This window comes from Microtus ochrogaster, unplaced genomic scaffold (assembly GCF_000317375.1).
Source record: "Microtus ochrogaster isolate Prairie Vole_2 unplaced genomic scaffold, MicOch1.0 UNK106, whole genome shotgun sequence".
NCBI classification, from domain to species: domain Eukaryota; kingdom Metazoa; phylum Chordata; class Mammalia; order Rodentia; family Cricetidae; genus Microtus; species Microtus ochrogaster.
The window spans coordinates 443,827-468,835 of NW_004949204.1; the positions used below are offsets into that span (position 1 = coordinate 443,827).

At 47.7% G+C, this 25,009-nt stretch overlaps 1 protein-coding gene across 1 annotated transcript in view; it reads left to right on the top strand.

Annotated features, from left to right (window-relative positions):
* Positions 1-4,914: 4,914 nt before the first annotated feature.
* The window catches only part of Dpysl5 (dihydropyrimidinase like 5), an 83,011-nt gene continuing 62,916 nt past the window's right edge, over positions 4,915-25,009 (top strand). The window contains exon 1 of the mRNA XM_005371336.2: positions 4,915-5,060. The gene's annotated coding sequence lies outside the window, so the exon portion shown is untranslated. The remainder of the gene's footprint in view (positions 5,061-25,009) is intronic.

Genomic DNA, 25,009 nt, shown 5'->3' on the forward strand with positions numbered 1-25,009 from the left:
TCCACACTGCATCCACACTTAGTCCACACTTAGTCCACACTGCATCCACACTTTGTCCACGCTGCATCCACACTTTGTCCACGCTGCATCCACACTTCATTCACTCTTCAGTCACACTACATCCACACTCTGTCCACACAGCATCCACACTGCATCCACACTCATCCACACTGCATCCACACTTCGTCCACACTGCATCCATGCTTCGTCCACACTTCATTCACTCTTCGTTCACACTACATCCACACTCTGTCCACACAGCATCCACACTCGTCCACACTGCATCCACGCTTTATCCACAGTGCATCCATGCTTCGTCCACACTTCACCCACAGCCAGGAAAGACAGAAACACCCTGCAAACCTCCTCCCTTTTCCAGCCCACAAATGACACCTCCCATATTCAAGACAGGTCTCCACCCCCGAGTGAAAACTTTTCAGAAACTCTCTAGATGTGTTTCCAGCATGAGTCTGAACACATCCAAACTGACAGTGGATATTAACCAGAACATTCAACTGATCAAGTAGTAAAAGATTCTTTACTGCGTTTTTAAAAAATAAAATTTTATAAACTAATCAGGAGCAGAGCTGGGCTTTCCAATGACCTCAGCTCCCCAAGGGGCTAATGAGGCAGTGTGTTGTATGGTGGGACAGAAGCAGGACAAATAGATGACCACAGAACTTTCTCATAAGCTCCCCGGTCTCTGAGGTGGCCCTAAGAGTTGCTTTCTTACCCTCATTATTATTCTTGCTTAGTACACAAACGAATTCTGTTGAGGGAGAAAAAGAGCAGAAAACAAAGCTTCATTATCCTTGTCTGTATAATGTTGGCATTGTGAGACTCAGTGATTTCTAGGTTCCTTCTGACTTGAAGAATCTGTGTGCATGAAGAAAAGCAAGTTTCAAGGTGTGGATTTCAAACAAGGGACCAGAACTGCTGGATGATCCTGCGGTTCATCCAGGGTGCGGGCTGCGAGCATTCTGATTGGAAAAGAGGACGAACTTTTCTTTCAAATTTGAATTAAAAATAAATACAATAACCACAATCACACCACAGGCTGGAAGGAATGGCCTTTAATTTCCAGAGTGCTCTCAGCATTCAGACAGCGATGACACACTAGAACTAACTGATGTTTTCTTCTACATACCCTCCAGAGTCCTTTTCTCCTGTGTCGCCTGTCTCATTTCTCACTGCCCCTGCTTATGGATCTGATTGTCTGTTTGCCGTGTGGCAACTGAATGCAGGACCTCACAAGCTCAGCCTTGACTCTTCCCATCTCACCCCTGCCCCATCTCACCTCTGCCCCATCTCTACAGATCTTTAGATCTTCACGCTTCCTGTCTTCTTTCTCCCTCTCTCAAAATCCATTTCTCTGTTTTCTTGTCCCGGTTTTGGCTCCTGCTCTGTGACAATGACCTAGATACAGAGGTTTGACGCTCAGCTCACAGTTATTTTAATGGCTAAATAGAGCTCAAAGTGTTCTCCACATAGGTTTGTTGCTGAGAAATGTGACGGAATAGGAGGTGAAAAGAGTGGGCTGATGAAGAACCTTTTCCAGGGCATGGAGATTGAGACAGGCCCTTTCTGTGTAGTCTTGGCTGTCCGGAGTTCACTATGAACCAGGCTGGCCTCAAATCCACAGAGATCCACCTTCCTCTGCCTCACGAGTGCTGAGATTAAAGGTGTGCACCACCATGCCTGCTTAGGTGAAGAAGCATCTTAACACAGCTCCTTGCTCTTTTGGAGAAACCCCTTTCCCAGAAGGATCCAAAGGAAAAGCCGTTAAAAAGGGAGGGGCTAGATTGAGGCTAGTCGAACGTCAGCGAGCCATCCTGGGATCATTTACTACTTACTGGAGAGTGAAGCCTCCTGGAGTGGGAGGAGGAGCAAGCAGCAGCAGCAGAGGTTGACTTTCCACCAAGCAGATGTCCTTTGGAATTCTTCTTCTGCTCCTCAGAACAACGTGACTTCCTGGACATCTCCGGTTGAACCAGTAAGAAATGAGTCCCGTTACCTCGCTGGGTGGAGCTGTAAAGATGGGGTGATGTGTTGTGGATGATCTACCTGACCCTGCTTGCAGCCAAAGTTTTAAGTACTTCCTCCTCCTTTCATGACAGTCCCAACATGTTCCTTGTTCTCATTTGTTGTAAGGTTATTTCAATCCTAGTGCATGTGGGCTTGTAACACCTAGTAGCCTTGGGGTTTGCGGGCTCTGGCCCCAATCTTTGCCTATTCCCTTCTCTTCCCACCACCTCCATTCACGGATGGTCTTGAGTTTGAAGCTTTGGGAGGGTCCTCAGATGTCTCCCCCATCCACAAGCTTACCCTCTTTCATCCTTGACTCTCAGATCACTGCTCAGAACCACCCATCAAGTCAACAGCCACAGGAAACACGGCTCCTCCATTCCATGGTGATGGGTCTCGAACCCGTTTCTCCCTTGTCTGATTTCATCTACTTTATCTGGCCTTTAAGGAGGTCTTTAGTAAGTCACACCAAATTAACCTCTGTGTCCATTATTGTGGAAGTGTCGCATGTTTTTATATCCCTCACACTGTTCTACAACTTTGAATAAATAATAGTTCCACGTGTGAGTGCGTGCTATGCATGCTATGCCCTTTACACAAATTCCCTCCTGAAATGCATGGTGACCCTGGGAGGCATACGAAGAAGCTAAGGCTCAGGATGGGCTTCTTTGCCAATGTCAAGTATCCATAACGATTTGGGAACAAGGATCCACATCCAGAGATAGATGACACTATGCTCAAATTAAATAAAGAGAATAAACTAATCAAAATAGCTAAAAGCTAAGTACTGAGGATACCTGAAATCTCAGGTTTGGGTGAGATTTTTATCAGCGTTGTAGGCCAGTTAACTAGCCTTCAGAAATAGGCAGCCTGAGAAAGCAAGCACTCAAGTACCAGCCCAACTAAATGCTGCAGAAAACACTTTCTGCCACTAGGGGGCTCCCTCCACCTTAGGCAAAAGAGGATCAGAAGCTCTTCCTGCTATGAGCTAAGAGGGTGATTAACTACATCTTCCAGAAGCGCGAGACATTTTGCAAAAATTTCCCTGGGCAACTGGGAAGACCATAGGCAGGGCCCCAAGCTGGAGCAATTTTCACAGACCCATCCCAGACTTTCTAGGGTTAGAAGTGTTTTGAGGTTCAACAGGAGAACACAAGACTGAGAGAAGACAGAAAAAACATTTTTCCTTTCAGAATTGGAGATCAAAGGGAGCAACCCAGCAGCCCCTAGATCAGCGATTCTCAACCTGGGGGGTCAAACGAAGAGCATTGGAAAACACAGATGTTTACATAATGATTCATAACAGTAGCAAAATTACTATTATGAAGTAGCAATGGAATAATTTCATGGTTAAGGGGGTCACCACAACATGAGGAACTGTATTAAAGGATCGCAGCATTAGGAAGGTTTAAAATCATTGCCCTGCATGCAAGTTGTGTGGCCCTAAATTTATCCAGAATGGATTGCCCAGTGGGACCCCACACTTAGGAGGACTGGGGTTTCACAAGCTGATGTATATTTTGTTAAAATTCAGTGGATCCTGCTCCCTCCAACCGAAATGATAAAGTACGATTTCCTCTGAAAATATCCCTATTTTGAAAAACACCTCAGGAAGGCAGCCGGATTCACACCCACACCACCACCCGCGGAACTAAGGGAAGCCCTGGAAGGAAGCCTCTTCTTCAACAGCAGTTGGAGATCCCCGGGAATCCAGGGTAGGGGTGAGGGGCAGGATTGATGTTGTATTTCAACACGGTTTCGCAACAGCTTTGGGGTGACATCAAATGAAAAGAGGCAAATTGTAAAGCCATATTTAAGCTGTCACCCCAACTACAGACTAACGGCGGAGCTCAGGGAAAGGCTTGGGCGTTAGGTTAGTTAAGGGAGAGGGGCTCCTCCGGGCTCCTTTTACAGGATTGTTTTTTTGTTCAATCAAGTGTGCACAAAGGTGAAACTGGGCTGGGAAGGTGGTAAACATCTGTAATCCCAGCACTCGGGAGGCGGAGGCAGGAGGATCACTACAAGTTCCAGGCTAGCGGGGGCTACAAAACAAGATCCTTAAAACAACAGTCAGGAAATAAAACAAGAATCGGTGACGTTGACGTGAACCGAGTTTAACACACACACACACACACACACACACACACACACACACACACCCCGCAGAGATTTCATTATCTTTTAAAGGAGCTGTCAAAAATAGGGTAGGCATCTTGAACCTGGGCGCTGCGCTGGAGAAAACTGTAGTCATCCAGGGTTACCTACAGGTAACTGTAGGTTAGAGACAACAGAGTGGGCAGATGTGAACCGAGGCGACCCAGAGTGGTTGTTCCCGTGGTCGATGGGAACAGTTTTCTTGCTATGACCTCTCCAGCCTGCAGTTCCGCCAGCGTGAGACTCGGTAGGGCGCTAACCCGGTGGCGCAAGTGGGGACCGGCAGCCTCGGAGATCCGCCGCCGTCGCATTGTTTCAGCCCCTCGGGTGGGGTCTTGCAGGGGGAGGGGAGGCGGTGTGTCCTCGGGAGCCGCCCCATACCCTCCCAGGGGACCCGTACAGCTGCGCGCCTCAGCGCCCAGGCTTTGTGAAGGGTCGCTAGTTACCATGGGATCGGAAAGGAACGCGGAGAATGGTACTTAAAGAGCTGGGGGCTGGAGAGGTGCTAGGGCAGTGCCCTCTGTCCCCTCTCGGACCCCGGCCCTGCATCAGGGACTGTCGGGATTTGTAGTCCCAAAGGCGGCGGCCGCGCGAAGGATGCGGGGTGCTGTTGATCCCGCCTCCCCCCTCCAAACCTGCTAGCGCGAGGTGGCGAGGGCTGGGGCGGAGCCCTCGGATCGGTGATTGGCCCAGGCGACTCCCAGCCCCCACCCTCGTCCCCACCCCCGCTCGCCACTCGGGACTCCAGCTCCAAGCGCGCAAGGCGGCCACCGAGCGAGCGCGCTAGCAGCCGCTCCCGCCCAGTGCATCCGCAGCTACCGCGCCGCGGCGAGACCCACAGACCGACCGACGGACCCGCACAGTTGCAGCATCCTGGAGGAGTGGGTGATGGCGTGGGGAGGGTGGTGGGCTTAACCTTCCCGGGCTGGTGCATCCATCCCGCGCTCTCTGTTTCTCCACGAAGCGCACAAAAGGGAGGGAATTGGGATGCGCCTAGGCTCTCCGGGCGCGGAGAGAGATGTTTAGGATTGGGGCAGCCATCCGGACTAAGGTGGGGGCGCTAGTCAGGTTCTTTGTACGCCCACCGAGCTCTGAGTGGTGCCTTGCGGCGCCTTAAACCGTTGAATGTGTGCTGGAGAGATTTATAAATAAGTAGGGTGAGGAGGCGGCCGAGTTGAAGGGGTTCACGCCTAGCACCCACTAGTCGCGCCGCCGTAGCTGGTCGACGTACAGTAAATGGCTAAAAGGGTGAGATTACGGGGAAGTGTTTCTCTAGTGACCGACCTGCCCCACGGTATCCCTGGATCGTCACTGCCCCTGGTACCCACCCAACGCCTAGATGCACGTCCTTGGTTTTTTTCCCCCAACCTGGACCAAACCCGGGGACCGTCTGTATCTTCTATCCCGCTCCGTAGCAGAGCAGAGGCCTTCGAGGCACCCGCGGGAACCACAAAGGCCTCTTGGATCTGCCCAGTCCCAAGCGCCATGGCCCTAGGTCCCTCCGCTGGAGCCCTGTCGCCCGCCAAGTCCGCCACGCAGCACAGATCTTGGTGGGCGAGGGACGTCGACGCCCCGGGGCCTGGGAAGCTGGGTGGAGACTAACCGCGAAGGGGACAAACGGGGGTGGAGGTCTGGATTTGAGCAAAAAGAAAACTGAGGTGGGGACAGGTGATCGAATCTGAGGGAGGCGGCCGTGGCTCGGGAAGGACTGAGAAGTGGGTGGGGAGGGGGGACGGGTCTGAAGCTCTGCGCAGGTGGCGCGGGGCGAGGCTGGTCTGAAGAATGAAGAGGGGAGGAGAGACGAAGGAGGGTGCAGACCTCCTGGGTTCGAGTAGTGTAGTCAGTCGTGGGGAGGGGACTGAGGTTGTGCAGGGGAGGGGTCCTCATGAAGGGAGGGTTCTCCGTCGGGGGAGGGGCAGGCAGTTGAGGAGGGGCAAGTCTTCGCCTGACGACCCTCAGCTCTAGGCCAGTCGCCTAAGGCCTAAGACGCTGGCTGGGCGTGGTCCTTGGACTAAGCAAGGGAGCTCCGGTGGCGGGTCCCCGACGGGGCTGGGCTGGCTCGGCTAGGAGCTTTGTTTCTAAGCTTGGAATAACCCATGGGGACTCGTTTAGAATTTTATGATAATCCGCAGCGCCCCCCGGCACACCCTGTTCGCGTTTAGCTGAAAGGCTTTGCCCAGCGGCAGATGCTGCCAGGGAGGTGGATGGGGGGGGGTCGTCTCCCGCCCCGGAGACCCCGAGAACAATAGCCTGCATATGTCCACCCTCCCTAGAATTCAAGTGTGAGGTGCTCTGGTGCAGAAAACGCTCTCTGAGAAACCTCAGAGCACGTGCTGTCTCTGGGGTTTGCCGTAGGGCACCTGGCACCCCTGGGAATTCTGAGTGGGAGTCGCATGTGTTCCCCAGGCTGTGGAGCCTGGGGACAGCCGCCGCCCCCGGCTTCTAGTGCCGCTCCGGCTGCCAAGTCTCTGACCCCGCCACACGCGATTTGACGACTTTAGATAGTGGCGCGGAGCAGCATGGCAGAGATGCAAGTCCCAGAGGCCGAAGGTCGCCCTGGTGCAAAACAGGCTTTGTTTGTCCAGACCACCTGAGCCCAAGTCTCCGGACTGCTGTGCTTCCTAAATGAGCCCTCAGGGCTGGTGAGGTTCTGGGTAAATTGGGGAGAAACCTTAGGGTGGCTGTTACACGTCAAGGGTGCGGCTCTTGGGTTTTAGAACTTGCCGCGGAGGACTCAAAGCTTCGCTTTGTAGGTGACCACACCCAAGCAAGGACATCCCTTGCAGATTACGCGCATATTGTCTCCTGACCAAAGAGATGGCTATGGTATATAGGTAGTGGCTGCTTGCCCATAGGAAAGCTGATGAGCAGAGAGTAAACACACGCCGAGGTCTTCAGTCTAAACGCCCTCTCTATTGCTGGCAGGCTAAACATCTTGCATGTCGGCTGTAGCGCCCTGACATGCGAACTAACAGCCAAAAGCCTGAATTCTGTTATTTATAGTTTTAATTCTGTGACTGATAAGCTAAAGTGAATCTTAGGAATAACGTTCAATTATTACTGACTTGCAAAAAAAAAAAAGTGAACCAGACATGTTTTTATTGTGGGATTGAAAAAACTAAATGACAAAACATAGAACGTATGTTATCTCGGTTTGCCATCAAATTAACTGGTGGGCCATTTTGGCCCTCCTAACCCAGCCTTGAAACCTGGGGGTTTTCATTCCCAGTCAGTTTATGAATTAAAGTATTCTCTGACAGTGGAGGGGAATGGTCACCCACCTCCGGGGCCATTTGAAACCCCAACAACCTAACTAGGAAATCAGTAAGTCCGAGCTTGTTGGTTTTAAAAGGTGATGATTTGAGGTGGTGCCTCTCGGAATTTACAGCTAGTCTCCAAAGGCTAGCTGGGATGCTGCCTGCTGAATTATTTTTTTATTGTAGTTTTATTAAATCTTACACACAGACACACACACACAATATGTATTTATATCTGAATACATTCATCCCGGCATATGAAAACTAGAATTTTAACATTACAAACCCATAAAGCTGACAATGGAGAGCTTTTATTGTGAAAGAAATGCTTTTTTTCCCTTTCTTCCCAAAAGGAAAACATTTTGAAAGGGACCGTTTTGTTGGTTTGCTCTGTTTGTTACAAACCTGTGAATTTGGGGGTTTGTTTTGGTTTGGTTTTTTAGAGGCAGTTTAGCCCAAGCTGGCTTCAAACTTGCAGCAATTCTCCAGACTCCGTAGTGCCACACACTTAAGCCTGAGTCACCATGCTGGCCAATCCTATGGATTCTCAAGAAGGCTGGTTCTACGAGAATACCCAGCACTGCCCTCAGGAAGGGGATGGTGGATAAGGGTGTCGGTGTGTTAAGCTGGCTTTTGCAAGAAAGAGGAGGAGAAAGCACACACACCCTTGTCCCCCTAACTCCCCATTCCCTACCCCTGCTTCTGCTGGGGCTGCTGTAGAACATAGAACCCGGGAAGAACAGAGACAGGCGGCCCCAGAAAAGGACTTCTAGGTGCCATTTTTTTACTCATTTCCGTGAAACCAGGGACTTCATTTAAGTACACAATTTTGTAGTTGACCCAGGGACCCCAGGAATTTTCAGCGTGGCCTCTAGGCCACTGTGGTGTTAGCCTTTGTGGTTGCTTGATTGCCGTGGGCCGCATGCTTCTATCTCTGGAAACAATTCGCACGCAAGGTGGAGTTACACAGCCGACCAAAATTAAAATTAGCCTTGGGAACCTGGAGTGGCCTTCATTTTTGATATCTACGCCTCTCTCGTCTCCACGCTCCTTCTGCCTCCTCTCGGCTCCTCTGAGCAGTAATTCAGGTGCTTGGCGCCATTGGCAAATCTCCAAGGCAAAGGCAAACTTTTTTCTTCGATATTTTTCTTTGTAGGTAGAACGTAGAAAAAGTAAGGGATGGCAACCTGGAATTGTACGACTAGAGTCGCTGAGAACCTGTCTATCTTTCTCATATAAAAATAATTTCCAAGGTTCTGATAGGATCTGGTATCTTCCCCCCTTCCTCTATAAACCTCAGTTTCAGAAAAGAATAAGTTTATGGTAGCTAATAGAGCCATCGTGCAAAATGCCTTGTCAATGTGAAGTACTGTAGAAAGAAATTGGTGCCGTATGATAGCAAATAAGTGTATTTCACTATCATTTATTTATTATTGATTTTTTTTTTGAGACAGGGTTTTTCTGTAGCTTTGGAGCCTGTCCTGGAACTCACTTTGTAAACCAGGCTGACTCAAACTCATGTAGATCTGCTTGTCTCTGCCACCGAAGTGCTGGGATTAAAGGTGTGTGCTACCACCACGCTCTTTTTTTTTTTTTTGAAAGCAGATATTTGATTTATTGCACTGCTTGTGAGAAAATAAGAACTCATTTAAGAGTGCTTCAGCATTTTTACAGGAAGACAAAGGTTGCAATGCTGAGGTATGAATTTTTTGGACTTTGATATGTATGTATGAAATTTGCTGTCAGTTTAGCAAAATAAATTCAGGAAAGTATGTTTATGATTTGTCCCATTTCAGTCTTTGAAGCTTATCTTATTTAAAATAAACTGGCCAACCCTTAGCATCACTAATACCTATGAAAGACTTCTGTCAATCATTTGTCCCCTTATTCCTTCCATATTTTAGGCCTGTACTTAAAATTTAGGCTCAGAGGTAGTGGGAGAACAGACCCTTGGCCCACTGCTGTTTTCTATCTGCTTAACCTTAGGTGAGTTGTCTTTCAGATACAGTAAATGTAGTTAGTTGATAGGTGCAGTGTGTACCAGAAGATGGGATGATTTAATAGGTGTGCAGATCTGAGAACATTGGCTGGTACCTAACAAGTGGCCAATAAAAATGATATCACTGCCACCACCATCACATTCTCCTACGTAACCTATAGCAACATTTTGAAGCCTTGTCTGGTCTTTTATTCCCCAGGACAGGCTTCTGCCTTGTGACTTTCACTACTGGGAACCCAGAGTGCAGTTAGGAGTCCTCTCTGAAGCCCCACCCTCAAAAATAGCAGGAATAACATGATTTTAACACACAACTGTTTTGAGCAGCTGAGAACTTGGAGATTTTAAGAAGGTTCCAGAAGTGCACAGATCTCAGGTTTGGTGAATCGCCCCTGTGTATGGGGTTAGCCTGTTGTCTTAGCCTCCCATACCATCCAAAGGAGCAATCAAGTACCCTAGGGATGTTGTCCCCAGGAGGTGGGAAGAGTGACCATGCTTAGTTCATGGTAAAATGTTGGGAATACAATAGCTCTGAGTTTTCAGCTAAGAAATATAGATCCTGGGGCTGAGGAGAAGGTTCAGTCGGTAAAGTGCCTACTGAAAGCCTTATTTGGGGTCCATGTAAAAGCCAGATGTAGTTTGTAATCTGTCGAGATAGAGACAGGTTGGCTCTCATTGGCCAACCATGTTCAATGGGACTCTGTCTCAGACAATAAGATAGAAAACCATTGCAGAACTCCTCAGTAGTGACCACTGGTCTCCCCTGTACTCCCCATGCATAATCACCCAAAGTGTATGTGTTCACATCCACACAAACATGTGCATACACACACGTGCACACACACATGTGCACCCCATGTAAAGAAATAAAGATCTCAGAATTGTTGACTTTCCAAACACATTCAGAGCATTTTCTCTATTTAGAAGTAGATCCCGGTCATTGCCATCTTATGGATGAGGCCCCAGAAATACGAAGGCTCTCTCACCCGGAGAAGGAAGTTCTAGTCTGTGCTCAAACCCCAGGAGTCTGCTTAGAGCTTGTGTTGTCAGACTGGCTTGAGCTAGCACATCTGGTCATTTGTAGGGCAGGCTGGCGGGTTAGAAGTATGGGAGCCGATAGTCCAGTTGTAAGCTAAAATCGCTTCTTGGGTTTCCCTGGGGATGTCAGCCTGGTTTTTTCTTTATTCAGCTGATTAGAGATGAACACTGTTCACACTATTGAGGAAAGTCTCAGTCTTCTTTGCTTATAGCCAACTGATGGCCGATGAGCACAGCCTCAGCATCCATCCTGGGCAACTGTACTCAATACTAGGATGTGGTAGCCTAATCAAGGTCACACAAAATCTGCACATTCCATGCACTTAAACCCTACCCCAAACTGAAAAGACGTACTAGCTGGGTATAAGGTTTATAGTGAACTAAAGAATTTTCATGGGTACTGTGGCACACCTATAATCACAGCAATTAGTAGGTAGAGATAAGAGAATCAGGAGTTAAGGCAGTGTACCAGATTCAAGGGCGACTTACAATCCCATATAACTCCAGCTCCAGGGGATTGGATGTCCTTGCTTGGCCTCCAACAGCATCGAAATGCACACACATATAAAAATAAAATAGATTTTTAAAGAAAGCCAAGAATAGATGTAACAAATTGAGTGGTAGGCCCTGAAATTACCCGGAAGTATGCCTCACCATGTTTAAAATGCAATTTGTTCCTATTTGTTCCTCTGTTTTCAACACAAACTACTGCTCAGACTTAAGCACATAATGGCTGGTACTGGAAGAGCAACTGGCTGACCGATTTAGATAATATTTCACGGAATTTTTCCAGCCATTGAGACCTCTGGCTCCTCATTTAAATGTACAATCATTTGAGCTAAATGAAGTTAAGATTTTGTGAATGGCCAGTTTCTCGTAGGGAGGGAAAAAAGAGCGTTTCCGCATTCTGAATTGAGCATTGTCACTTTGTCACTTCCCGCCCCCGACATCTGTCCATTTTCCTTGGCTTGGCAGAGAGTTTTGGGTCTGTCGCTGTGTTAGTTGTGTGTGGATGTGTGTCCCCCCACGTTAGCAGTGCCCAGCACTCAGTCACACCATCCTTGTTTCACACCGGGGTCCATTTCCAGGCTGCCCTTTGTTGATTTCAGATCTGCCATTGGCTTGCAGGGATTTCTCAGGCCTGGGGTCTTTATTCTCTCTCCTTTTGTCTGGTCCTGTCTTTCCCTTTGTCCTTCTGCAGAGCAAGGCCCTCCATTGATTCCGAAGCTGTCTCCTTTCTCATTTTCACTAGTTCAGACTTCTGTCTGCGTGGATTGATTTGCCCATTCTGGTATACAGCCTGAATGCCACCTCGTATTTTAAAATCAAACAGCTGTCTCTAGCATGTGCAGATTCCGTCCCATCAGAGAGCTGTTACACGGACTGTCTTAGGTGTGCCAAGTTCCCACGTGGCAAAGCATATACGTAAAATGGCAATTTTGGGAGAGATAGGCAGAGTGGCTAAGGATGTATTTGAAATTTGTGGGGGCTGAGATGATAGCTCAATGGTCGAGTGTTTGTCCAGCATACAAAAGGCTCTGATTTAAGTCCTAGTAGCCCCCCCTCCCCCACCCAAATAGTTTTCAAATGGTTTATGGTCCATGGAGACAGCCCAGCAGGCAAAGGCGCTTGCTGCCAAGCCTGACAACCCGAATTCAGTCTCTGGAACCCACATGGTCATGCCTTGTCATGCATGCCCCCCCACCCCAATAAATAAACGTCAAAAAAGAAAAAAACACGTATGTATGCTTGCTTATATGTGTAGATATTTTGATGCCAGGGATTGAATCCAGGACCTTGTGCATGCTTGGCAACTGCTCGACCACTGAGCTGTACTTCCAGGCGTGTGCATGTGCTCGCACCCCCCCCCCACACACGCATGCGCGCTTGCACACACACTCACACACGCACGCACGTGCGCGCGCACACACAACTTTTTAGTGAAACCTAGTAGATGCTCAGAAAAACACCTAAGTGTATAGCTTGATGGTTTTTGCAAGCTAAACATAACATCATATAATAATCATCTTCAAAGGATTAGACGACCAAATACATAGTCAAAAATCCCTGTGCCTGCTTCCAGTTATTAACATTTCTCCCAAGGTAACCCGATACTCTACTGACTTTATTTTTTTTAACTTTTTTTCCATCTTTGACTTATCTTTATTTTTTTTATTGGTTTTTACTGAGCTCTACATTCTTCTCTGCTCCCCTCCCTGCCTCTCCCTGCCCCTTCAACCCTCTCCCAAGGTCCCCATGATCCTCTTTTCTAACTTTTCAAATTGTGTGTGTGTACATTTTAGTACACCTGCACAATCAAATGACAATCCAGGGGCTCGAGAGATGGCTCAGTGGTTAAGAGCACTTCCAGAGGCCCCGAGTTCGATTCCCACCAACCACATGGTGGCTGACAACCATCTGTAATAAGATCTGGCACCCTCTTCTGGCATGCGAGCATACATGGAGGCAGAATGTTGTATACATAATAAATAAATAAATCTTTTAAAAAATGACAGTCCATGGGGGTTAGTTCTCTCCTTCCACTTTGTGGGTCCTTAGGATGGAACTCAGGTTGTGAGCCTTAGTACCTGGGACCTTGATGCCATCCCACTGGCCCCAAATTCTTTATCTTTGAGCAAAGTAACTGTGTCTCTTGAGTCCAGAGTAGCCTGTCAGGGGGTGCGTATTTCATCCATAGTAACTGATAGGAGTTTTCTTTTTGTTTGTAAGATAGGGCATCACTATGTTGCCCTGGCTGGTCTGGAGCTTGCTGTGTAGTCCAGGCTGGCCTTGAACCCAGAGACTCGCTTGCCTCTGCCTCCTAAGTGCTGGGATTAAAGGTGTGTGCATCCCTGTGCCCGGCAATGATTCTTAAGTGTAGGAAGTTATAGGAACATGTCAGTTTCTTTATGTGATCAACTTTACAAATCTGTGCCATTAGAGATTTTTCTCTTCATTGCTAGAGAGGGAACCCAATGCTTTGTGCAGGCTTGGCCAGGGCTCTGCCCCTGAACTTCCTCCCCAGAGAATGCATCCTAGACAGCCTAGTTGGCAAGTTGGTCATCACAGAGTTTGTGAGAAAGTTAGCATAAAATTGTCTGGGGTGGCGCTAGAGAGATGGCTCAGTAGTCAAGAGTGCTGGTTGCTCTTCTGGAGGACCCCGGTTCAATTCCCAGCACCCACATGGCAGCTCATAGCTGTAACTCCAGTTCCAGGGATCTTATGCCCTCTTCTGGCCTCCACAGGTACTTCATGCATGTGGTGCACAGACATACATATAGACGAAACCCCATACACATAAAAATAAGTAATAAAACTTTTTAAAAATTATCTGAGGTAACCACTCAAGACCTGTGATAAGAATTTAGGAAGGCAGAGGACCAAAGAAAAAGAGCTGGTTTTTATCAGTAATTATCTGGCTAATGATGCAATCTCTTATTAGCAGGTAGTGCCTAGAACTGGCCACTGAGAGAGAACGGACCTCCCTGCTGTGAGAGAGGAGACAGTTCTGGGCTTGAGGTCATTCACAGTGTCTGAGAAGACAGTGCCCACAGTCAGGAGCAGGAATGAATGCTGGCGCAGCCTGGCGAGTTAAGCTTGCTGTATGTAGTTCGACCTTCTTGCCTGACTGTCTTGGACCGCCAACCCTCAAATAATGACAAGGAGACTTATTAATATGAAAACTTGGCCTTTAGTTTAGGCTTATTCCCAACTAGCTCTTACAATTTAAATTAACCTGTTTATATTAATCTAAGCTCTGCCACGTGACTAGGTTACCTCTCCTCTGTACCATTTGTCTGACTTCCTCGGTGTCTTGCTGGCATCTTGAGCGCCTAGACTGATTCATCCCAAGTTCCTCTCTCTCCCCGGAAGTTCCGCCTTTTTTTCCTGCCTAGCTATTGGCCATTCAGCTCTCTATTAAACCAGTCACAGTGACACATCTTCACACAGTATAAACAACTAATCTGCAACAGCTTAGTAACCAGGCGTTTGAATGAGAACTTTTCTTTCTTCAGCTAATAGTTGAAGTGGACTTGAACTTCCTCTCTCGGGACTGCCTGTATTTGCTGAGTGCCTACAACAGGCCCTGATCCCCAGGAAGGAGCTAGCAAATGGGGAAGAGAAATGGGGACTTCTCGTTCATCTCCCTAAGCCTGTTTCTTTGTGAACTGAAGGACTGTTAACATCGGCTTTCCAGGTTTGGTGAGGGGCCGATGGGATGAGGTACTTAGAGCCAGAGGGGCGTTGTAAGTGGAGCTAATGATATTATCTGGATGGTAAGTTGGGGAAGTTGAACTGTGTAAAAATGTAGGTGCATAATGACAGAGGGTCAGGGTGGAGCTGGGAGAAAGAACCTACTAGAAGCATGGTGACCATGGGCAGCACTCTATGTATGGTATTGCCCTTTTCACTCTGCACAACCCTGCTTCTGTTAGTTCTGTGTTGCTCTTGCTGTGTTTTGTTTGAGTGAACTTGAGGGATCCTAAGTCCTCTTTTTGGAAAAGCTCCTTGTGCCACCTGGCCCATTGTCTTTGAGGTTTCTCTCCACCCAGGAAGGAAATGTCTCTTTCCCCTACTCTCCGCCTCCAGAGGATCTTCCTCAGAAACCCATCTGGGGAGCCTAGCCCTTTCCCACATGCTGCATGGAGGAGGGAGGCCCAGTATGTCCCTCCCAAGCCTGTCACCTGTGTCAGCCCACCGTATGCTTCCCTGTCAGTTCTGCTCAGTCACAGCCATGTGCCCCAGTGCCTTTGCCACGACTAACTCTGGGCTCCGGATGGTTCTTGGCCCCTATCACACTGTTGCTGCCCAGTCATTGGTCAGGGACAGTGTTGACAATCTTGACACTCACTGCCCCCAGTCCTCTTTCCCGTTGCCCTCCTGAGAAACCTGGTCCTTACCCACCCACCTCACTCTTCATTCTACCATGGAGGAACGTCCCAGCCTCAGAACCCACTTTCTTGATTTTCCTAGGGCAGCCTGGAGTTTCCATGTTTACCTACTACTGCTTAAAAGTTTGCCCTGGGTAGCCAAGAAAAAGCTGATACTCTTGGAGCCGGGGCCTGGCCTGGAGCAGCAGTATATTGAAAGGCTGTTTTATTATCTTGAGTTAGACATGATCTGGATGCCATAAAGCTGTCCTGTGTGCAGCTGTGTCCATGGGGTTCAGTATGTTCTCAGAGGGGCACAAGCACCACCATGATGTAATACTAGAATACTTTCATTGCCCAGGAAGAAGCCTCAGGCCCAACAGCAGTCGCTCCCCAGTTTCTCCCATGCATTTCCTCTCTGCTTCTTCTCCCCGTAGCAACCATTCAGCTACTACCCCTGTCTATGTGATTGCCCATTCTGGGTATCTCATACAAATGGAACCCTATAGAACTTGGTCTTTTGTGACCATTAAAGCCCCATGTTCCAGTCACTTAAAAAAAAACAGTAATGTGATATCTTCACTCTGGTTCACAATATGTTCTTTCTTTGTGGTTGTTGTTGCTTTAATAGAAAGATTAAGGACATTTGGGAAAGGGCATACTGTTAAATAGTTGCCCACCAAGATGCTAAGCCTACCGTTGCTCAGTGGCTCAGGGCTCGTCTGTCATGTGTGAGGCCCTTGGTTCAGTCCAAAGAAAAGAAGATGAAGAGAAAAACCTGGTTATCTGGTGCCACACTCTAAAAAGGACAGCTCACAGAACATCAAGACCCCTTTGGGTCTAGAGCAGGAGCAAATCCTGCAGTAGAATTCTTCTTTAGGTAGATGGGGACACTGGCCAACATCTAAGTATCTCAGAAAGAAAAAGGGGATTGTGATGTTTCCATCACTGTGGCAAAACTCCGAGAAAACAGATTGGAGAGGGAAGGATTGGCTTTGGCTCACAGTTTCAGAGGGTTCATGGTGGGCTGGCTTCATTTGTTTTTGGCTTGCAGTGAGACAGAATATCTTGGCAGCAGGACCTCAGGCAGGGGAAGCTGCTCACCTCCTCAGAGAGACAGAGAACATAGGAAGGGCGTGGATAAGAGCGTCCATTAAGGCATGCTCCTAGTGGTCCTCTTCCTCCAACCAGGCCCACCTACTCATCTCTACCCCCCTCCACCAATAATGCCATCAGGTTATGAACCCATGCGTGAATATATCCACTGATGTACAATCACTTCTCTGAATCTCCACCACTGAGCAATTTGTTGCTCCGGGCCCAAATCTTCAACAAGTGAACCTCTTGCAGAGAACACTACCCATCCAAACGGTGACGAAGTGAATGTGGAGGGGCCAGCTGGAGGATGCTCAGCTGTGTAGAGACTTCTGTGTAGAGACTGGCAGTGTGTACAAATAGCTAATGCATAGCACGGCTCTCGGGCTGGCACCGAGAGAACCTTCTTGACCGCAGGGATCCAGCGTGCAGCATCATTGAACTGGGGTTGGGATGGGTTTGGTAGGGCAGGGGCTCCAGGCAGAGGGATAGGTATGAGGTGCCCACAGATCTGAGGATCTGGTGGGATCAGCGTGGCTGGGAAAGGGGACTTGAGCAGCAGAGAGAGGGAAACGGACAGGAGTGGTTAAAGGCAGCTGAGATCACTCCGTTACGTTTTCATTTTCCTTTCTTGGCTCCTCCTTACTGGCATCTGTCGGCTTTCCCGAGTCCAAGACTGCTAGACCCGAGGAGTGGACTCGAGACGTGGGTCATGAGCAGCCCTTGGCTTCATCTACATTAATGTAGATGAAATGATTTAATTTACTTTAAAGCTCAGTAGTTGCCCCGAGTCTCTAGACTGTCCTCAGAAAGTCCCTTCCTTTTCCTGTGAAGTAAACTCACTGACAATGCCTGGACACGTTTGGAAAATATCTCTAGTGTCTGTGTATGTTTAAGAAAATCCTGTGCATACATGCAATGTGTTTATTGCCTGTAGACTTGGTTTAAAATAACATCACACATTTGCCTTCCCCTTGGGAACCTTTGTTAGGTCTTTTATGTCCCCAAAGCTAATAAATAGCATGAAACAAGTGGCCTGTCCTTGATTATAGAATCTTGTTTCAGTTAAGTTGTAGTGATTTTGTGTTGTTTTACATTTAGGCTGACATTGGGGTGACCAGAGCGTATTTTCTGATATACAAATTATATCATCATGTGTATGGACCACAAGAAAGACCCTGTGTGGAAAAAGAGAGTCCAGAGCCTGGAGAATGTAGTTTATGGTCTCTTGTGTTCGAAGCTAAGCAGTTGTCAATGACTAAATGTTTACAAGGACCCAGTGCCAAGTGTTATCACCCACGTGATCACAGATTTTTATGACACAGTCTTCTGTTCCCCCAGTCACCCCAGACTGAAATGCTGGCAGTCATGAGATTCTTGAAGGCTGGGATCCCATGGTACCCACTTTGAACCCCGCCCTCAAGGATACTGAGGGTCACCATGTGTGCTCTTGTGCTTAGATCTTCTTGCCTTGCCATGTTTATTAATCATGTATGTGTTATTGGTCGAGCCAGTTAACCTTTCTGAACGTGATGGGCCTCATTCATTGCAGTGTTGCAGTGAGAACTAGATGTTAAGTATCGTTAGTTCTTTGTAGCAGCCGCCTCTCCATCCTGGGATTCAAGCAAGTGTGGACTGGAAAAATATCTGGGGAAAAAATTACATCTGTATCCAATCAACATGTTCAGATGTCACTGTCATTCCTACAATATAACAACTTCTTAGGCGGTGTTAAAATTATATTAAAGAATTATAAATAACCTAGAAAATACTTACTTTATGTATTTTTTAGTCTGGGAGGGTAAGGGGTTGTTAGTGTGCCTATGGAGGTCAGAGCACAACCTGCAGGAGCTGGCTCTCTTCATCCACCGTGTGGATCTGAGGGATTGAACTCAGGTCATCAGCCCTGCCAGCAAGCACCTTTCCCTGGTGAGTCATCTTGCTAGCGGAGAGTGTCTACAGTATGCAGAAGAACGTGTAAGTATGCTCTAGAACTGCACGACATTTGTTAATAAGCTCCTTGAGCATCTTCCGGTTTTAGTGTCTTGGAAAAGGGGGATCCTGGAACCAGCCCCTTTCAGAGATGACCAGATAACTGCATATAAAACACACAGTCTGCTGGGCGGTGGTGGCGCACGCCTTTAATCCCAGCACTCGGGAGGCAGAGGCAGGCGGTTCTCTGGGAGTTCGAGGACAGCCTGGTCTACAAGAGCTAGTTCTGGGATGAGCACCAAAGCTACAGAGAAACCCTGTCTCGAAAAACCAAACCAAACAAACAAACCACAGTCTGTCCTCAGCATGTAGCATTGCTGAACAAAATCAAAAAGGCTTTCAAGGGTGGGTAGTGAAACAACCAAACACTACTGAAAGAAAATACCACGAGAAAGGAAGAAAGCAAAAAGGCAGTGAATTGCTCTCGGCTGGCCGCCCTCAGCAGTGTGCTGACCATCTCTGATGCACCCATTATACAGATGCACACATTCTCGTCCATTCTAGGTTTTGTTTCTTCATATTTGTTTTTATTTTTAAATTACGTATGTATGCCTGTGTTTGTGCATGTGACCATAGGTGCCAGCGGAGGCCAAAAGAGGGTGTTGGATCCCCTGGAACTGGAATTACAGGTGGTTGTGAGCCACCTCATGTGGGTGCTGGGAACCAAACTCAGTACGTGCAAGCTCAGTACGTGCTCTTAACTGCTGAGCCGTGTCTGCAGTCACGGGTCCATTGTTTTAATGGTTGTTATCTTTCGAGAGAGAGAGAGAGAGAGAGAGAGAGAGAGAGAGAGAGCGCTTTTGACCACTAAACATTACCGCCCACCCTGAAGTAACCAGCAGGGTGTCTCAGGTCCTATTCACACCATGCACATCCCGATTATGTACATATGGGCAGAGAGGGAGATAATTTTTGTCAATGTTTATTTGTGAAAACGAACAGTTTGCATCTGTGTGCAGATTTCGCAAGTGTCTGCATTGGGTTTCCATTTCAGTGAAATACACGTCTGCAGCCTGCCTGGCCTGGCAGAGCTCTTGCATACATATATGACATTCAAAGGAATGGAGACCGCTACAGCTCATCCTACTGCTGCCCACCGATGGGCATCCCGTGGGCTTCCGGTCGTTTGTGTTTGACTACAAGCAGTGTTGGTGCGGCCATTCCTGTGCCTGTCTCCTCAGGTTCCGATGTCTTCATTTCTGTGCTCAAAGTCCTGTGGCCGGGCGATGGTGGCGCACACCTTTAATCCCAGCACTCGGGAGGCAGAGACAGGCGGATCTCTGTGAGTTCGAGACCAGCCTGGTCTACAGAGCTAGTTCCAGGACAGGCTCCAAAGTCACAGAGAAACCCTGTCTCAAAAAAACAAAAACAAAAAACAAAAACAAAGTCCTAGCAGTAGAGCCATGGGGCTTTCAGAAATCTTAATAGAGATCTTTCCAGACTTCTCCAGAAAGGTGTCACACTCCAGTCTCCGCCAGCACTGAGGCGGTCCTCACGGGAAACCCACACTCTCAATGCCTGCCACTGTCGGAGTCACTCATTGCTCCGTCCACTCTCATGCCCTTGACCGCTGTAAAGGCGAGACGTTAGGTTTGCTCCATCATGCATTGCATTGCGCCCTTTCTCTTGTTTCCACACGCTGCTCCCATCGGTATTTAAGAGCCCAGGGTTGTCGCATGGACAGCGCATGTTTTCCCAGCCATTTAACTGCTCATTTAGTGGCTGATTTCTGCGGCACTGTCTCGGTTTCTTTTCCTGTGGCTGTGATGGGGGAGAAACGGTTCACTTTGTCTCATAGTTCAAGGTAGGAAGTCAAGGCTGCTGGAACTTGAAGTGGCTGGTCGCATCCCAGCTGTCGTCAGAAGTGAGCGAGCAATAAATGCGTGTGTGCTGTTCAGTTTCTTTTCCCACCCAGGGAAATGGAGCCACCTGCAGAGAGAACCAGGCCTCCCACCTCAGTAATGCAGTCAGGATAATCCCCCACAGGTCCATTTCCCAGGTGACCAGGGGTTCTTAACCTGTGGTTCACAGGGATCACATATCATGTAGCCTCCATATCAGATATTACGTTACGATTCATAACTAGCAAAATCACAGTTATGGAGTAGCAATGAAAGTAACTTTATGGTTGGGGGCGCTCAGTGCAACATGAGGAAGTGTATTAAGGGGTCGCAACGTTAGGAAGGTTGAGAACCCCTGCTCTAGACTGTCAAGTGGACAGTTACCACTAACAGTCAGCGGCATCTTCTACTTCATCAAATTAATTGTGCGGAGTATCACAAAGCTGCCCTGCCTTGGTGGCTTAGGTTTCCAGATTCAGATAGAAAGTCTCCTCTGCTCCTTGGTTGGGTGTGTCATTTCGTGAATCATCCAACATCTAGTATTTGTATTGTTTAGTGTTTTACCTTCAGATAAAGTCCAGATAGGTGACCGACACAGTGTGTTCTATAAGGTGGGATGCAAACTTAATATCCTTCGTGAAAAGTTATGCCATCGTTGGCTGCATGAATCATTTCCGCATTGATATGAAATGTCGTTTCTCTTAGAGTGCTTTGGAATCCCGTGCCAAACACTGTGTTCCCCGCTCATGTGTTTGTCTACTCAGATGCTGAAGCCACAGCTCTGACCGCAGTGATTTGGTAGAGCGTATTTTAATATTATTTACTAAGGTAGGAGTCCATAACAGTCGCCCATCTTAAAGGTGCGGTCCGTGGATGATTTAGGAATATGTAGCCGTGTGACTGAGGAGGATGGCTCAGCATTCCAGAGGGCTAGGGTTGATTCGCAGCACCCACGGGGCAGCTCACAACTGTTGGACACCCTTTCATGGACACACATGCAGACAAAACACCAATGTATATAAAAATAAAAATAGATCGTCAAAAACCAAGACCTGTGCAGCCATGATAATGAGGAAGCCTTCTATGACTGGAGGAATCCTTTAGCAATTTGCCATCACTTCTCCTCCCATCCTCAGTCCCAAGGAAACCACCCGTCAAGAAAGATCCAAGTCGAGAAGATGCTCTCTGTAGAGGTGTGCTCTCTCTGGACCGGCCCTAGTGCTTTTCTTTGTTTTTAAGTGGTTTTTTTAAAAATGTTTTTCTCTATTGCAAATACAGCATTTTCCTATTTTTCTGCTACCTACTTGCTAGAAAAAAATACCTACTGTATTTGTTTTATTTGACTATTAAGAAAATTTTACTAATAAAATATTAAGCCTTTTTTAAAAAGATTTATTTTATGTGCCTAAGTGTTGGCCTGCATGTATGTAGTTGAGCCATGTATATGCCTGGTTCCTGAGGAGGCCAAAAAGGGGCATTGGATTTCCTTAATCTGGAGTTGCAGAAGGTTGTAAGCCACCATGTAGGTGCTGGGAATCAAAGCTGGGTCCTCTGGAAGAGCAGCCAGTGCTCTTAGCCACGGAACCATCTCTCCAGACCCAGGCTGTTGGTTTTTTAACTGTGTAGTTGTAATTCATTTCATGTTTATCCTGAGAATGGAGGCCATTCACTACTACTTGCAGAAGTGACCCTCTACTCATTGAGGATGACGTCTTGCTGCTAGCGACAGGCAGGGTGAGGGTGCCTGTCACTGAGTTGGGGACACTGGGACCGGAGCCAAGTGGAGGCAGAACTTTGTGGGGGCCAATGAGATACCAAAGTAGAAATTTCCAAAAGGCCAGTGGTTCTCACTCAATCTGTGCATTGCGACCCCTTTGGGGTCACGTATCGGAAATCTGGAGTATCAGATATTTACATTATGATTCATAACAGTAGCAAAATTACAGTTATGAAGTAGCAAAGAAATAATTTTATGATTCGTCACCACACCATGAGGAACTGTATTAAAGGGTCGCAGCCTTAGGAAGGATGAGAACCACTGCAATAGGCCATTTGGTGTGCAAGTTCATTGTTAAATAAGTATACAAGAGGGGATAAGTAGCTGGTCAGGGAATTTGACGGCCGTGGCACAGATTTCTTCCACTTGTGTTTTTGTGTTACTCCCTTCCCCCACCCCCTAGCCAGGGCTATTGCTGACTGCACAACCACATTACTGTAAACATGCCTTCAAGAGCAAATAGTGAAGTGAGACTGTGTCCCGCTGCAATAGCTCCCCATATATAATAATGTGATATACTATATAGATTACATAGCTATGTGTGTGTGTGTGTGTTTGAGGCAGGGTCCCATGTCACTTGGGCTGGCCTCAGACTCACTACATAGCCTAGGATGACCTTGACCTTTTGATCCTCTTGCCCCCACTTCCTCTGAATGTTGGTAAAATAGGCCTGTGTTTTATGCATTTCTGAGGATCAAACCCAGGGCTTCCTGCGTTCACTCTATCCGCTGAGCCACATCCCCAGTTTTCCGTCTTTTTATAACTAAGACGTTTTAGTTAGCATTCAAAACCATGCTTCCACTCTGACATTTTCATATGTGGTGCACGCCTTTAATCCCAGCACTTGGGAGGCAGAGGCAGACGGATCTCTGTGAGTTCGAGACCAGCCTGGTCTACAAGAGCTAGTTCCAGGACAGGCTCCAAAACCACAGAGAAACCCTGTCTCGAAAAACAAAAAAGCAAAAACAAAAACAAAAATACCATATTTGCCTCTATTACTCTCCCTTGTCTTGTCCCTCCTTCCCCCCGTTTTCATGGTGGGGGGGCAGTCCTGAACTTGTATAGCCCAGACTGACCTCAAACTCACAGTCCACCCAAGTGCTGGGATTACGTAAAGGCGTGTGTCACCACGCATGTTGTAGTGCTGGCTTTTCCTTCTCCGGGCATCCTTCCTCTTCCTCTGTGCCATTATGACAGGTGTAAGCCCATCTTGATTTGCATTTCTCTGAATGTTAATAAAGGTGAACATCTTTTTATTTTCTTATTAACTCTCTATGTCCCCTCTCCCGGTGGCTCGCTGCTCATACTCTTCTCCTGTCTTCTCTAGTGGAGTGTTTCCTTTCCTCTGATGGTCTAAAAGCACTCCCGTATACTGCAAATGTTAATCCTTGATTATATGTTGGCAACATGTCTGGACCAGTTTTTATTTATTTTTATGGAAAGCAATTTGTAGTACCTTTTGCAGTATTATGATTTCCCAGTATCATATAGTCTTAGTTAAATCAATCTTATTGTTCTGGTTTTGGATCCCGCTACAGAAATCTCAGTCAAGTTTATAAGTACCTCGATGTCTTCTTTCGAAGACATATATTTTTTTAATGTAAATATTTTTTTAATGTAAAGTATAAATCAATGATGACACTTCTTTGCTCAAGATGCTGGCAAACCATCCTGCCGCTCTGAGTCTCAACCACACTCTCGGGGCAGGTGTCAGGCCTTGGAGGATGTGGGCCCTGCCCTTTAGATTCCCACACATGACATGCACCAGTTGTCAAATGCACAGAGCCAAATGGCCCCTGGGACTCCTATCCGAAATTCCCTCTCTTGGCCTCTCCCATGCCCCGGGGAGCTAAACCATCATCACGTTTCTGAGAGGGGTCCCCCGCTCCAGTTAGAGCGAAGTCTGTTCCCCCCTTTCAGTGCTGACGTAGTTCATCTGACTTCCATCACGTGTTGGAAATGTCTGACTGTGCATCTCTTCCTACTAGAACCTCTGTTATTATTATAATAATTGATTGTTAATGCTGTCTGTCTCCTTGTACAGTGTTAGCATACGGTAGGCAGTGACCTTGTTTGTTTTGTTTTTTTTGTTCTGTGTCTGCCTATCCGTCCGTCCATCCGGGTGTGAGAGGATGGCATCTGGCACGAGGGAAGGGCAGAGTGGCGTCTGTGGCAGTGGCAATAAGGCTGCTTGCTCACATCTCACACATCAGGAAGCAGGGAGCTCAGCCCTTAAGCAGGTGACTGTCACCTTCAAGGCTCACCTCACAGTGACCGAATCCTCCAGCTAAGTTCCCCCTCCTAAAGGTTCCACAGTCTCCCAAAAACAGTTTCACCAGCCAGGGACCAAGTATTCAAACACATGGGGCAGAGGAGGGGGGTCCTGATCAAACCGTGATGCCCTGTCTCCGTAATCTGATTGCGATTTAGTAGGCTTCATGTCAGAGCAGTAGAGAGAGCCCCTCAGCAATTGGAGCGATGTCCTAGCTCAGGTAAGCAATAAGGGTCAGGCGTGAGCACAGTGGGGCACATGAGAAGCATCTGCTTAGTAGACAGAAATGAGCTTAAAGTACTTGAGTGCCGTGCTGGCTTTGAGGTGTCTCCTGGGTGCCGTGTTGGCTTTGAGGTGTCTCCTAACCATTCCATGTGAGAGAGGATCAGTGTGCTAGCCCAGGATTACCATCCGGACCTTGATTAGTACATAATTGTTTAGAATTACTCCAGCTCTCACCCCTCTGCACAGAGCGCATGACCTTGCCTGGTCCTTACTACCCCATCTCCTGAGGCCAGCTGCAAGGCGGGCTCCCTAAAGTACCCTGTGCTAAGAGGCGTGCTCGGGGCCGGTTTTCTGTTCTCAGCCACCTCCTCGCCAGTATGGGTCAGTTGCCATCTCCTGACTGAACTAAGGGATTTCAAGAAAGAAAGTAACCATCTGCTTTTTTTTTTTTTTTTTTTTTTTTTTT